General features: G+C 41.7%; 1 pseudogene across 1 annotated transcript; it reads left to right on the forward strand.

Annotated features, from left to right (window-relative positions):
* Positions 1–445: 445 nt before the first annotated feature.
* Positions 446–2,260, forward strand: LOC149204664 (glutathione S-transferase U17-like; annotated as a pseudogene). The gene is made up of 2 exons (XR_016251789.1): positions 446–928; positions 1,074–2,260. The product of XR_016251789.1 is annotated as a glutathione S-transferase U17-like (transcript).
* The last annotated feature ends 8,190 nt before the right edge of the window (positions 2,261–10,450 follow it).

Below are 10,450 nucleotides of genomic sequence, written 5' to 3' on the forward strand. Positions count from 1 at the left end.
GGGCATCAATGACATTTGGCTCTGAATAGAGGTTATCTGGATTGCAGAGTTTCCAGGAAGGTGCAATAAAGATGTAGGATGCGTATTAATTATCATTTAGGTCAGGCGGATTTACAGGGAATTTTATAATGTTATTTCAAAAAAATTTAAAACCGGTAGAAATCAAAATCAAAATTATAATTATAATTTATCTGACGTTCTAGAGGGTCTTGACCTGCTGTGTCGTGTTCAATTTTGAACGTTGATTGTGACGCAATCTATGAGGCAATATTGCCAATGACAGGCAACCAAATTAAAGCGAAAAGACTAAAAACTGGATTCAAAATTGCTTGAGAATTAAACTAGAATTTGAAAATTGTTTTGACCACGACGATAAAGTGAAATCATGCATTACGTCAGCGCTCTATACTTTTTAGTTTTAATGGGATGGGATTTTTAGTCGGTGTTTCGGTTAGTAGTTTTCGTGCCCAGTCTCGTGCAAGGTTGGGACTCTTGGTAGTGCGATGCCTATATATAGTAGTCGGGGGCAATTAGCAATAGCATATCCGAGATAGAAGAGGCAGGCTCATAAAATTCGAAATACATTTTCAGTGCAATGGCAACCAAGGGAGAAAAGGGGCAAGTAAAGTTGTTAGGTACGACTCTGTGTCCCTTCGCGGTGCGGGTTCGCATAGCCCTAGCTCTTAAAGGTATCGATTACGAGTTCAGCCAAGAGAGTATGCATCCTAAGAGCGAGCTGCTGGTGAAATCAAACCCTGTTCACAAGAAGATTCCGGTGCTTATCCACAATGGAAAGCCTGTTTGTGAATCCATGATTATTGTGCAATACATCGAGGAGGCATGGGGCAATAAGGCTCCCAATCTTATGCCCGAAGATCCATATGACCGAGCCATTGCTCGCTTCTGGGCTGCCTTTGTAGACGATAAGGTAATTTAATTCTTTCATTACGAATCCCGTGCAGTCATATCTTATCAACCCTTTCCTTATCTGCTATTTGTATCTTCGAAAGTTCGAATTATGTGTTTTTATACGGTAAACAATTGCTGATAATGGTTGTTATATGTGCCCTCAGCTCTTTCCCTGTCTGCGAGGAGTTTTCACTGGCCAAGGCGAGCAGCTACAGAAAGCAGTAGAAGATAGTGTTACAAACTTTCTGTTGATAGAGGAAGCCCTGCGAACCAACCACTGCTTGGAGGGGATCAGATCGGCTTGATTGGCATCGCATTGGGTGGTCTTTCGGCGTTTATTAAAGGCCTCGAGAAGGTTACCGATAGCGTCTTAATAGATCCAGAGAAAATGCCGTTGTTGAGCGCATGGATGGATCGATTCTGCAAATCCGATGGAGTCAAAGAAGTGATGCCCGATCCGGCCAAGCAGGCAGAATTTATATCCACTGGGAGAGCCAGTATGATATCACCACCTACTTCTAATTAGGGCAAACCATGGTGGCCTTATAAGAGGAGCGTTATTCATAGTGTTTTTCCTTTTATTCATCTGGTCAGATTCAGCTTTTGAAGTCTAGCTGTCTTATGTTAATTAGTTTGAATAATGTTTTTGGTCATCTCCCCGGTACTATGGCCAGCATTCTTCTGTTCAATGTGCATTGATTTATTCTGAAGAAGTTTTTGGTGAATCTCTCCGATAATGTAGTTGTCATTCCACTGTTGAATGTGCGTTGATTCAGAATGTAACAGAAACCATAATGAAAAGCAAGCGTTGATATTCAGAATGTAACAGAAACCATAATGAAAGGCAAGCGTTGATTCAGAATGTAATAGAAACCAGAATGAAATGCAATTATTTTTGTGAAAGACCCTTTATAGCCAGAATAAAGTATTGCATAAAATCCAAAACTTGTGAGCAATTTTATACGGGACATTGTCGCATTTTGAAAACAATCCGAAATGTGAATGGTACTCAGGACCATTTCTGGACTCCAAATTGTGTCGTTGGTTCAATATTGTGAGTTATCTCGGAACCATAAGTTTGATAATATGTGACCTTTAGCTCTTTTATCAAGTTGTCTATCTAACTTTTTAGAAATATTTGACGTTGCACATATGGAATGTGAATTCTTTACCAAGTTCTCCAGCCAACTTTCGAGATGTATTTGACTTCATACATATATGGAACGCGAAATATGAAATTTACAGTGCGGTTGGATTTCGTTAAAAAGGAATCTGCATATATGATGTAACTTTCAATGTGTAATTTTTCATATATATTATTATTTTTAATGGAAGGTTTTATCTTTTTGAAGGTGTATATTTTAGTATAATGATTATGACTTAATTTAAGGTGGTTGATCATGATTTAATTTAAGGTTATTGATTATTTTTAATGGAAGGTTTTATCGTGTTTGAATGTGTATATTTTCGGATAATGATTATGATTACTGTATCTCTGAATTTGAATGGTTATCATCACAATAAATTTCATAGTTTCAAAATCATTTAATATTGAAATTTATATATATATAAATTTAAGTTAAAAAAAGAGTATGGGAAGTTAGAAATTTATAATAAAATACTAGTAGAAATATAAGGAATGAGTTTGAGTTAAGAACTATTAAATATTTTTAAGTTGTGATATTATGATTATATCTTAAGTTACTAAGCGATGGGATGAGTTCTCAATTAATGGAAAATGGGCTATGAGTGTCATTTGACAAAAAGGGGCCATGCATATTAAAACAACAAGCTTAATGGAAAAGGTGAAGATTGTACTATTTTATGATTGTTACTTGCGATGGAAATTGGGGTGTGAAACATATGTAGTATTCTATGTATAGTTCTCCTTGAACTTCTCTAGGGTACACTAGAGCCTTGAAGTGAGGATTGTGTGGGTAGGATTGTTTGTTGTGTGACACATAGAGGGTGCTTTGAGAATCCATTGAGTCAATTGGATTTCTTCAAAACACAGCTTTGAGACTTCTTGACAAACTTGTTGTAAATCCCTAGAAGGAAAGTGTGATAACTTAAGGGATTGTGAAGCAAAGAAGGGCTACACTTCATTGAGTTATGGAAACTGAGGGAAATGAGAGAGTATAGGTTGGAATTGCTACCAGAGTTTGTTACATTGGCCTTGACACCTTAGAGACATCCCCATCAATCAACCACAATGTTATCAATCTATCGACTTCATTTATAGCACATTGGGTGGTTTTTCAACATTTATCAAAGGCCTCAATAAGGTTATTGACATTGGTTTAATAGATATAGAGAAAATATTGTTGTGGATTGCATGGATGGATTTATTTTGTAAATCTGATGAAGTAAAAGAAGGGATCTTAGAACTCTGTCAAGGAAATAAGATTAGAAATTTAACTAATGAGTTTAATTTAAAAACCATTAAAAATTTCTAAATTATAATATCATAATTATATTTTAAGTGACTAAGTGATGGGATGAGTTACCAATCCTTCTTCTTTGTGTATAATGTGTGTTTTTATTGGTGCACATGATGTAGTTCATTCTTTTTATGCATGTAAAGGATATGCCTTCACTACTAGTTCCATTTCCATCGATACTTGAGTCATAGACTCTAAAAATATTAGAGGTTGCCAGGTCTAGACCTGAAAATACAAAAATCAAGAAGATTAACTTTCAAGAACAATTCAAGATGGTGCTTGATGAGTGCTCATGATCATGTTGCTTGACTAAGTACAAACCTACAAGTGAGAATATATGTTTATGATGATGCCTAGAATAACTTGACTATACATGGATGTTTCCTTCCTACACAAGAAGCAAAAAATTACGAATAAAAGAGATTTGAGATCAAGAAAATTCAAGTCATTAAACTACTACAGGTCTATAAAGATGAAGATGTGATTCATTGGAGTTTAATTTTTGAAAGGTATGTATTGTATGTTAAACTTGGGGGATGGCCTATTTTCGACGCCATTATATCCATCTCCCTTTTCTCCCAGTAAAAGGAAGCAAATGTGACCTATAGTAATATTGGTGAGTGTGAGGTGAGAAATGACTACGATGGATCTACTTCAACTATACTTGTAGAGTAGAATTTCAATTGGTACCATAGTCGCCACTATCATTATTGCATAAATTTGTTATTGTTGCAAGTATGGTCGATGTGCATGTAGATGCAGGTGTTATCAAATGGAGGTTACCACTCTCTAAAAGATGTTGGAAAAATTAATCTCAACTACCATAGTTATTAAACTTAAAACAACCATATGTGTGGTACACGTTTAACTACAAGTTGCATATTTTGTTTGCCAGTTGAAGAACAGATTAAATGAACTACGGAGTAGGAGTACAAATTCTGCATTCCGCAACACACATCAAGAAATTAAGAACAAATGTGAATTTAATGCAGTGTTGGTAAATATGTATGGTCAAACATTTATTCCGCCATTGAAATATGTACTCCACAATATAGAAAAACATTTTTTGTATCATCCCAAATCCCGTGCCTTAAGGTTTTGTTCTATCATGTATTAATGTGTCAAAAATGTATGTTTTAAAAAATATATGTATGTAAAAAGATTAAAGAGTGGAAATCATGGAGCAATTTGAAAGAGCTGGTGAAATTCTCTTAGTGTAATAACAAGTGTTCTTACTGGGAGTTAAAAAAAATATTTTTAAGGAAAAAAATTGGAGTGTATTTACGAGCAGGGAGATTTTGTTTTTCTTAACAGTCAGAAATGGAAGCATCAAGCACAAGCTTGACTAATCCTCAGATACCTCAATTTAATGTGAAAAATTATGATTATCGGGCTATAATTAATCCTCAAATACCTCAATTTAATGGGAAAAATTATGATTATTGGGCTATAACAATGTAGGCTATGTTTTCTTCCTAGGATATTTGGGATTTGGTGGAGAATGGGAAGACTATGTTTTCTTCCCAAGATATTTTGGATTTGGTGGAGAATGGGTTTCAAGGACCAATAGATGCGGCAACATACAATGCCTTGTCATAAGCAGAAAATATTTCTTAAGGAAAAACAAGAAGATGGATTCAAAATAACTCTTCTACTTGTTTCAAGTAGTTCATGAAAGTAATTTCCCAAGGATTGCAACTACAACAAAGTCCAAGCAAGCTTGGGAAACCCTCCAAACAACCTACCAATGCATGGAAAAATTGAAGACAACAAAACTACAAATGTTGATGAGAGACCTTGAGACAATTTGTATGAAAGAGTCTAAGAATGTAGACTCATTTTTTACACATGTAATTGGCCTCGTTACTCAAATAAGGTCTCATGGTGAGACACTTGAGGAAAGGAGATGATCCAGGTGGATATTGGTGGCCACCTGCCAAGTCCACCTGGACCCCCACCATTGTTTCTCTCAGCATTTTCAGTCTCCTTAATTGTAGCACAACTTACTATTTTTAGCAGTTTTTCGAGTCCTGAACTTCCGGAGCCGTTTTGAGGCCCTAAACGATGTTTTTTGGGAAATCTGGGGCAACATGGGTCCAAGGACCGATGTTGCCTCCCAAAGTGGCAGTGCTCGGATAGATCTTTCCAACGAGCTATTGTGCGCGTCAAACGAAGATCATATGCCAAAGTTACGACCTTGGGAAGTTGGTGTACCAATTTACCCAAACGGGGACCACAGTTTGGCGTTTCATCTTCTAGGGTTAGGTTTTGGAATGTTAAGGGTTTTCCATTATTTCTCAACAATAAATAGGCCTTCGAGCCTCATTGTAACACAGTTCAGAGGCATGTACTCACCACATCTCTTCTCAAAGATAAGCTACCATCGTCCTAGCTGGTTTATTTCCATTTCTGGTTGTAAGCATATTTTAGTATTTTCCATTAATGAAATGAAGTATTATTTCCGCTGCATCTTTGTGTATATGGTTATCTCTGTAATTTGTTGCGTTCTTGTTTAAATCCGGATAAGTGGTATCAGAGCGGTCTGCTTTTTCTCTGTTTTTCTTTGCATGTCCCCAACAAGGTCGGGATATAAGGAGTTAGGGCTTGAGCTGGTCGAACCTTTGCAAGACCAGCCTCGCAAATCCCGACGGCCTCCCATGGTGGATGAGAAGAAAGACGAGGGGGCAGGAGATCCCATCAAAATCTTGCTCGAAGAAGCCCTCGAGCGACAACGGAACGCGATGATGGACAGCTTTGCCCAGATCCTTCAGCGGCTACCCAGAAGCGACACATCGGCTTCCAGTAGCTACTCTGGAAACGCCACGCCCTTTAAGGTACAAGTTAATTTTGAAATCCCCATATTCGAGGGTCAGATAGACGCAAATGCCGTAGATAAATGGTTAAATCTGCTAGAGGGTTATTTTTCTGTTCATGAATATTCGAGTCGGGAAACGATTGTTTTCACTCTTCTCAAAGTAGCCCCCCACGTCAAGGACTGGTGGGAAACCTACTGCGAGCAGAAGGATGAAAGTACTGGCTCACTATTTTCAGCCGCGCCCACCTGGAATTCATTTCGGGATGCCATCAAGGAGCAGTACTACCCTGTCGGAAGCTATGAGGATGAATACATAAAGTGGACCACGCTGCGGCAGGGAAGGGACCAAGACGTGCCGGAGTTCACCAATCTTTTCCATACCCTTCGCACAAAGTTGGGTATCAAGGATACGGAGCAACATTTGATACTCAAATACCGTGGCTGCCTGCACAAGTACATCCAGGAAGAAATACAATTCCTGAACATCTCCTCGCTCGGCGCAACATACCGATATGCCGTCAAGGTCGAGCAGAAGTTTAAACAAAAGAAGCGAGACTTTGGATCTGCGAATCCAAAGCAGGGGAAAGGTGCCCCTAAACCATAGAACAAAGGACAAAGCCAAGGCGGGATAGCCCAAGACAACCCGCCGAAGCTGCAAGTAAAGAACAGTGCCGCGAAGCCAAAAGGACACGTGAAAATGGTGTGAGTTCCATAAGAGCTCCACCCACAACACAAGTGAGTGTCAGGCCAAGCAGTCACTCGTGGCTAAGCTAAAGGTTTCAGAATCAGATTCATGTTCCAACTCTGAGTTAGAACCCGACAAGGGGAATGACAAAGGGAAGCAGATCATTGATGCGGATCCCAACACCACTTTTGCTATCGCCAAGATCCAGAAAAATGAACCCGAAGATCCAGAGGAGGAGGAGCGTCTCTTCCACTCCCAGATGTGGGTAAAGGGCTCAAAAGAACCTCATTTCGGCAGAGGTCGTGAAGCGGTTGGGCTTACCGACCACAGCACATCCACAACCATACACCATCGGGTGGCTTCACCAAGGACTAGATCTTCGCGTGAGCCAGAAGTGTCGCCTTCCATACAACATCAAGCCCTTCACGGATGAGGTATTGTGTGACATTGCTCCCCTTGAAGTTTGTGATGTATTATTAAGACAACCATACTTGTGGAAGCGACATGCTGTGTATGAATCAAGGCCCCATGCTATTATTATTACATTGGGAATTAAGTTGTACAGGATACCAGAGGTAGCACCACCTACCGCCATCTCTTTGATTACTGCAAAACAATGCAGTAAGATCATTTCCAAAACCAAGAAATCTGTTTTCCTGATGATACGCCCTCAAGGAAAGAAGAAGACGGTGGCCGCGGCCTCCAGACGGGGTCCCTCTGCACGACAACTACAGATGGACAAGGTTGTGGAGGAATACGAGGACATCTTCACCTCCCCTGCAGGGGTTCCTCTGCACTGTCAGGTCAAGCACTCCATCGATCTGACCCCAGGTGCGCTGCTACCCAATGGACCAATTTATCGGCGCTCCGTTCTGGAGAACGATGAAATCAAGAGGCAGATTCAGGAGCTCCTGCAGAAAGGTCACATCCGTCCGAGTTCATCGCCTTGTGGGAGCCCGATCGTGTTGGTATAGAAGAAGGATGGGACGTGGAGACTCTGTATTGACTATCGGGCACTGAACAAGATCACTGTCCGTAATAGGTACCCGATCCCGCGGATTGATGACCTCCTGGACCAACTAAAGGGGGCGAAATATTTCAGCAAGATCGATTTGAAGTCAGGATATCACCAGGTACCAATCGAACCCTCTGATGTGTGGAAGACTGCCTTCAAATCCAAGGAGGGCCTTTTCGAATGGTTGGTTATGCCTTTCGGATTGACGAATGCTCCTGCAACCTTCATGAGGCTAATGGATGACATCTTGCAGCCATTCACCAACTCCTTTGTAGTAGTATACTTGGATGACATTCTAATCTTCAGCCAGAGTTGGGAAGAGCACCTCCACCACATCCGACAGGTTCTCCAAACACTGCGGCAACACAAGCTATGTGCCAATTTGGAGAAATGCACTTTTGGCATGACCCAGGTTCAGTATCTGGGATACATCATTGATGAACAGGGGGTGCATGTCGATCCAGCCAAGATCCAAGTAATTCGAGATTGGCCATCTCCAACCACTCTAACAGAGCTCCGTAGCTTTCTAGGTCTTGCCAACTTCTACCGCAGGTTCGTGTTGGGGTTTTCTCATATTACTTGGCCCTTGAGTCAAGTCACCAAGGGAGGGGCGAAAGCCAAATTCTTTTGGTCTGAATCTCAACAGAAGGCATTCATGGAGTTGAAGGATCGCCTCTGCACGGCACCAGTGCTCACGTTACCAGATTTACAACAACCATTTGAGGTTGAGACAGATGCCTCTGACTATGCTATTGGGGCAGTCCTTACTCAACATGGACATCCAGTGGCATATCACAGTGAAACTCTTTCAGACACAGTCCAGAAGTACCCCACTTATGATAAAGAGATGTATTCCATTGTACAGGCCTGCCGACAATGGAAGCATTACATTTTGGGGAAGGAAATGGTCATCCACACAGACCACCGACCCCTGCAGTTCATACAGACCCAAGGGAAATTGCAGAATGATCGCCATCAGAAGTGGTCTACATACCTGCAACAGTTCCACTTCAATATCAAGTATAAGAAGGCCAGCACCAATAATGTTGCAGATTGCCTCAGTCGACCACCAATCATGGCGTTAACCACCGTGCTCAACTCTTGTGGGCACGAGACTTCTGAGTGGCCACTTCTCTACAAAAGCGACCCAGAATTCGGCCACACATACCAGACACTCTTGGAGGGTCGGCATGTTCCAGATTTTCACCTCCAGGATGCCCTGTTATGCCACCTGGGTCACCTTTGTGTTCCTTCAAGCGAGCGTGCCAAGATGATTTGGGAAGCACACTACAGTCGGGCTGCTGGGCATTTCGAGGTCGAGAAAACAGTGGCAGTACTGCAAAATTATTTCTATTGGTCGAATCTTTGACAGGATGTTGGGAAGTACATCAGATCATGTACTGCCTGTGCCATTGCCAAACCGACCATCAAGAAGCACGGCCTCTATACCCCGTTGCCTACCCCTAGTCGACCTTGGGAATCCATCTCCATGGATTACATGTCAGGCCTTCCTTCCACTAAGCATGGAAATGACTGTGTTTTGGTGGTCGTCGACAAGTTCTCGAAGATGGCCATTATGGCGGCCTGCAAGAAGAATATCACAGCAGAAGCCACTGCTAAACTCTTCTTTGAACGAGTGTGGGTGCACTTCGGGATCCCACAATCTATCATCTCAGATCGGGATAGTCGGTTTCTCAGCACATTTTGGTCCAGTATCTGGTCAATGCTGGACACCAAACTCACGAAGTCCACAACCTTCCATCCTCAAACTGATGTCCAGACAGAGGTTTTCAATAGGATGATTGTGCACATTCTGCGCATGTATAACTCAAAGCATCCACGCACATGGGACGAGAGCCTCCCCTATGTTCAGCACAGCTACAACCAAGCTCTTCACAGCTCCACTAGCCATAGCCCTTTTCAGGTGGGTTTGCGATTCCAGCCACTGTACCCCATTGATGTGGCCATGCCACTTGCAGCTACTCACATAAATTCAGCTCATGTCCTGTCCGAAACAGATAAGGCCACCAGCTTCATTGAGTGCATCCAACATATTCGCCAACAGGTCCATGACATTCTGGAGAAATCAAATGCCATGTACAAGCAGCGACATGATCAACATCGGGTGCCACACAAGTTTCAGGTGGGCAACAAAGTCTGGTTGCATTTGCAAAAGGAACGCCTTACTGGAGCCTATCGGAAACTGAGACCACTCCGATATGGTCCTCACACCATTACTAAGGCTATGGGAGACAATGCATTTGAGCTCAACATTCCCCCATTCCTTGGCCTGCACCCAATGTTCAATGTGGACCGCCTTCAGCCATACTTTCCACCATTGCTAGACACATCCGACATTGCAGAACAACTCACACCCACAGAATTAAATCCAGATTGCATCGAACAAGCTGCAACTGATCGGATCATGGACACACAGATCAAGAACACTCGCCAACAGAATATCCAACTGTATTGAGTTGTCAAAGAAGGCCAACTCCTTCAGCAGGGCAAGTGGCTCACCAAGGAACAAGTTCAGCAAAAGTTTCCTCATATCATGGAGGAACTCAACGCAATGGGGACCATTG

This window comes from Pinus tabuliformis, chromosome 1_2 (assembly GCF_031772625.1).
Source record: "Pinus tabuliformis cultivar Carrire ecotype Pingquan chromosome 1_2, CPIR1, whole genome shotgun sequence".
NCBI classification, from domain to species: Eukaryota; Viridiplantae; Streptophyta; class Pinopsida; order Pinales; family Pinaceae; genus Pinus; species Pinus tabuliformis.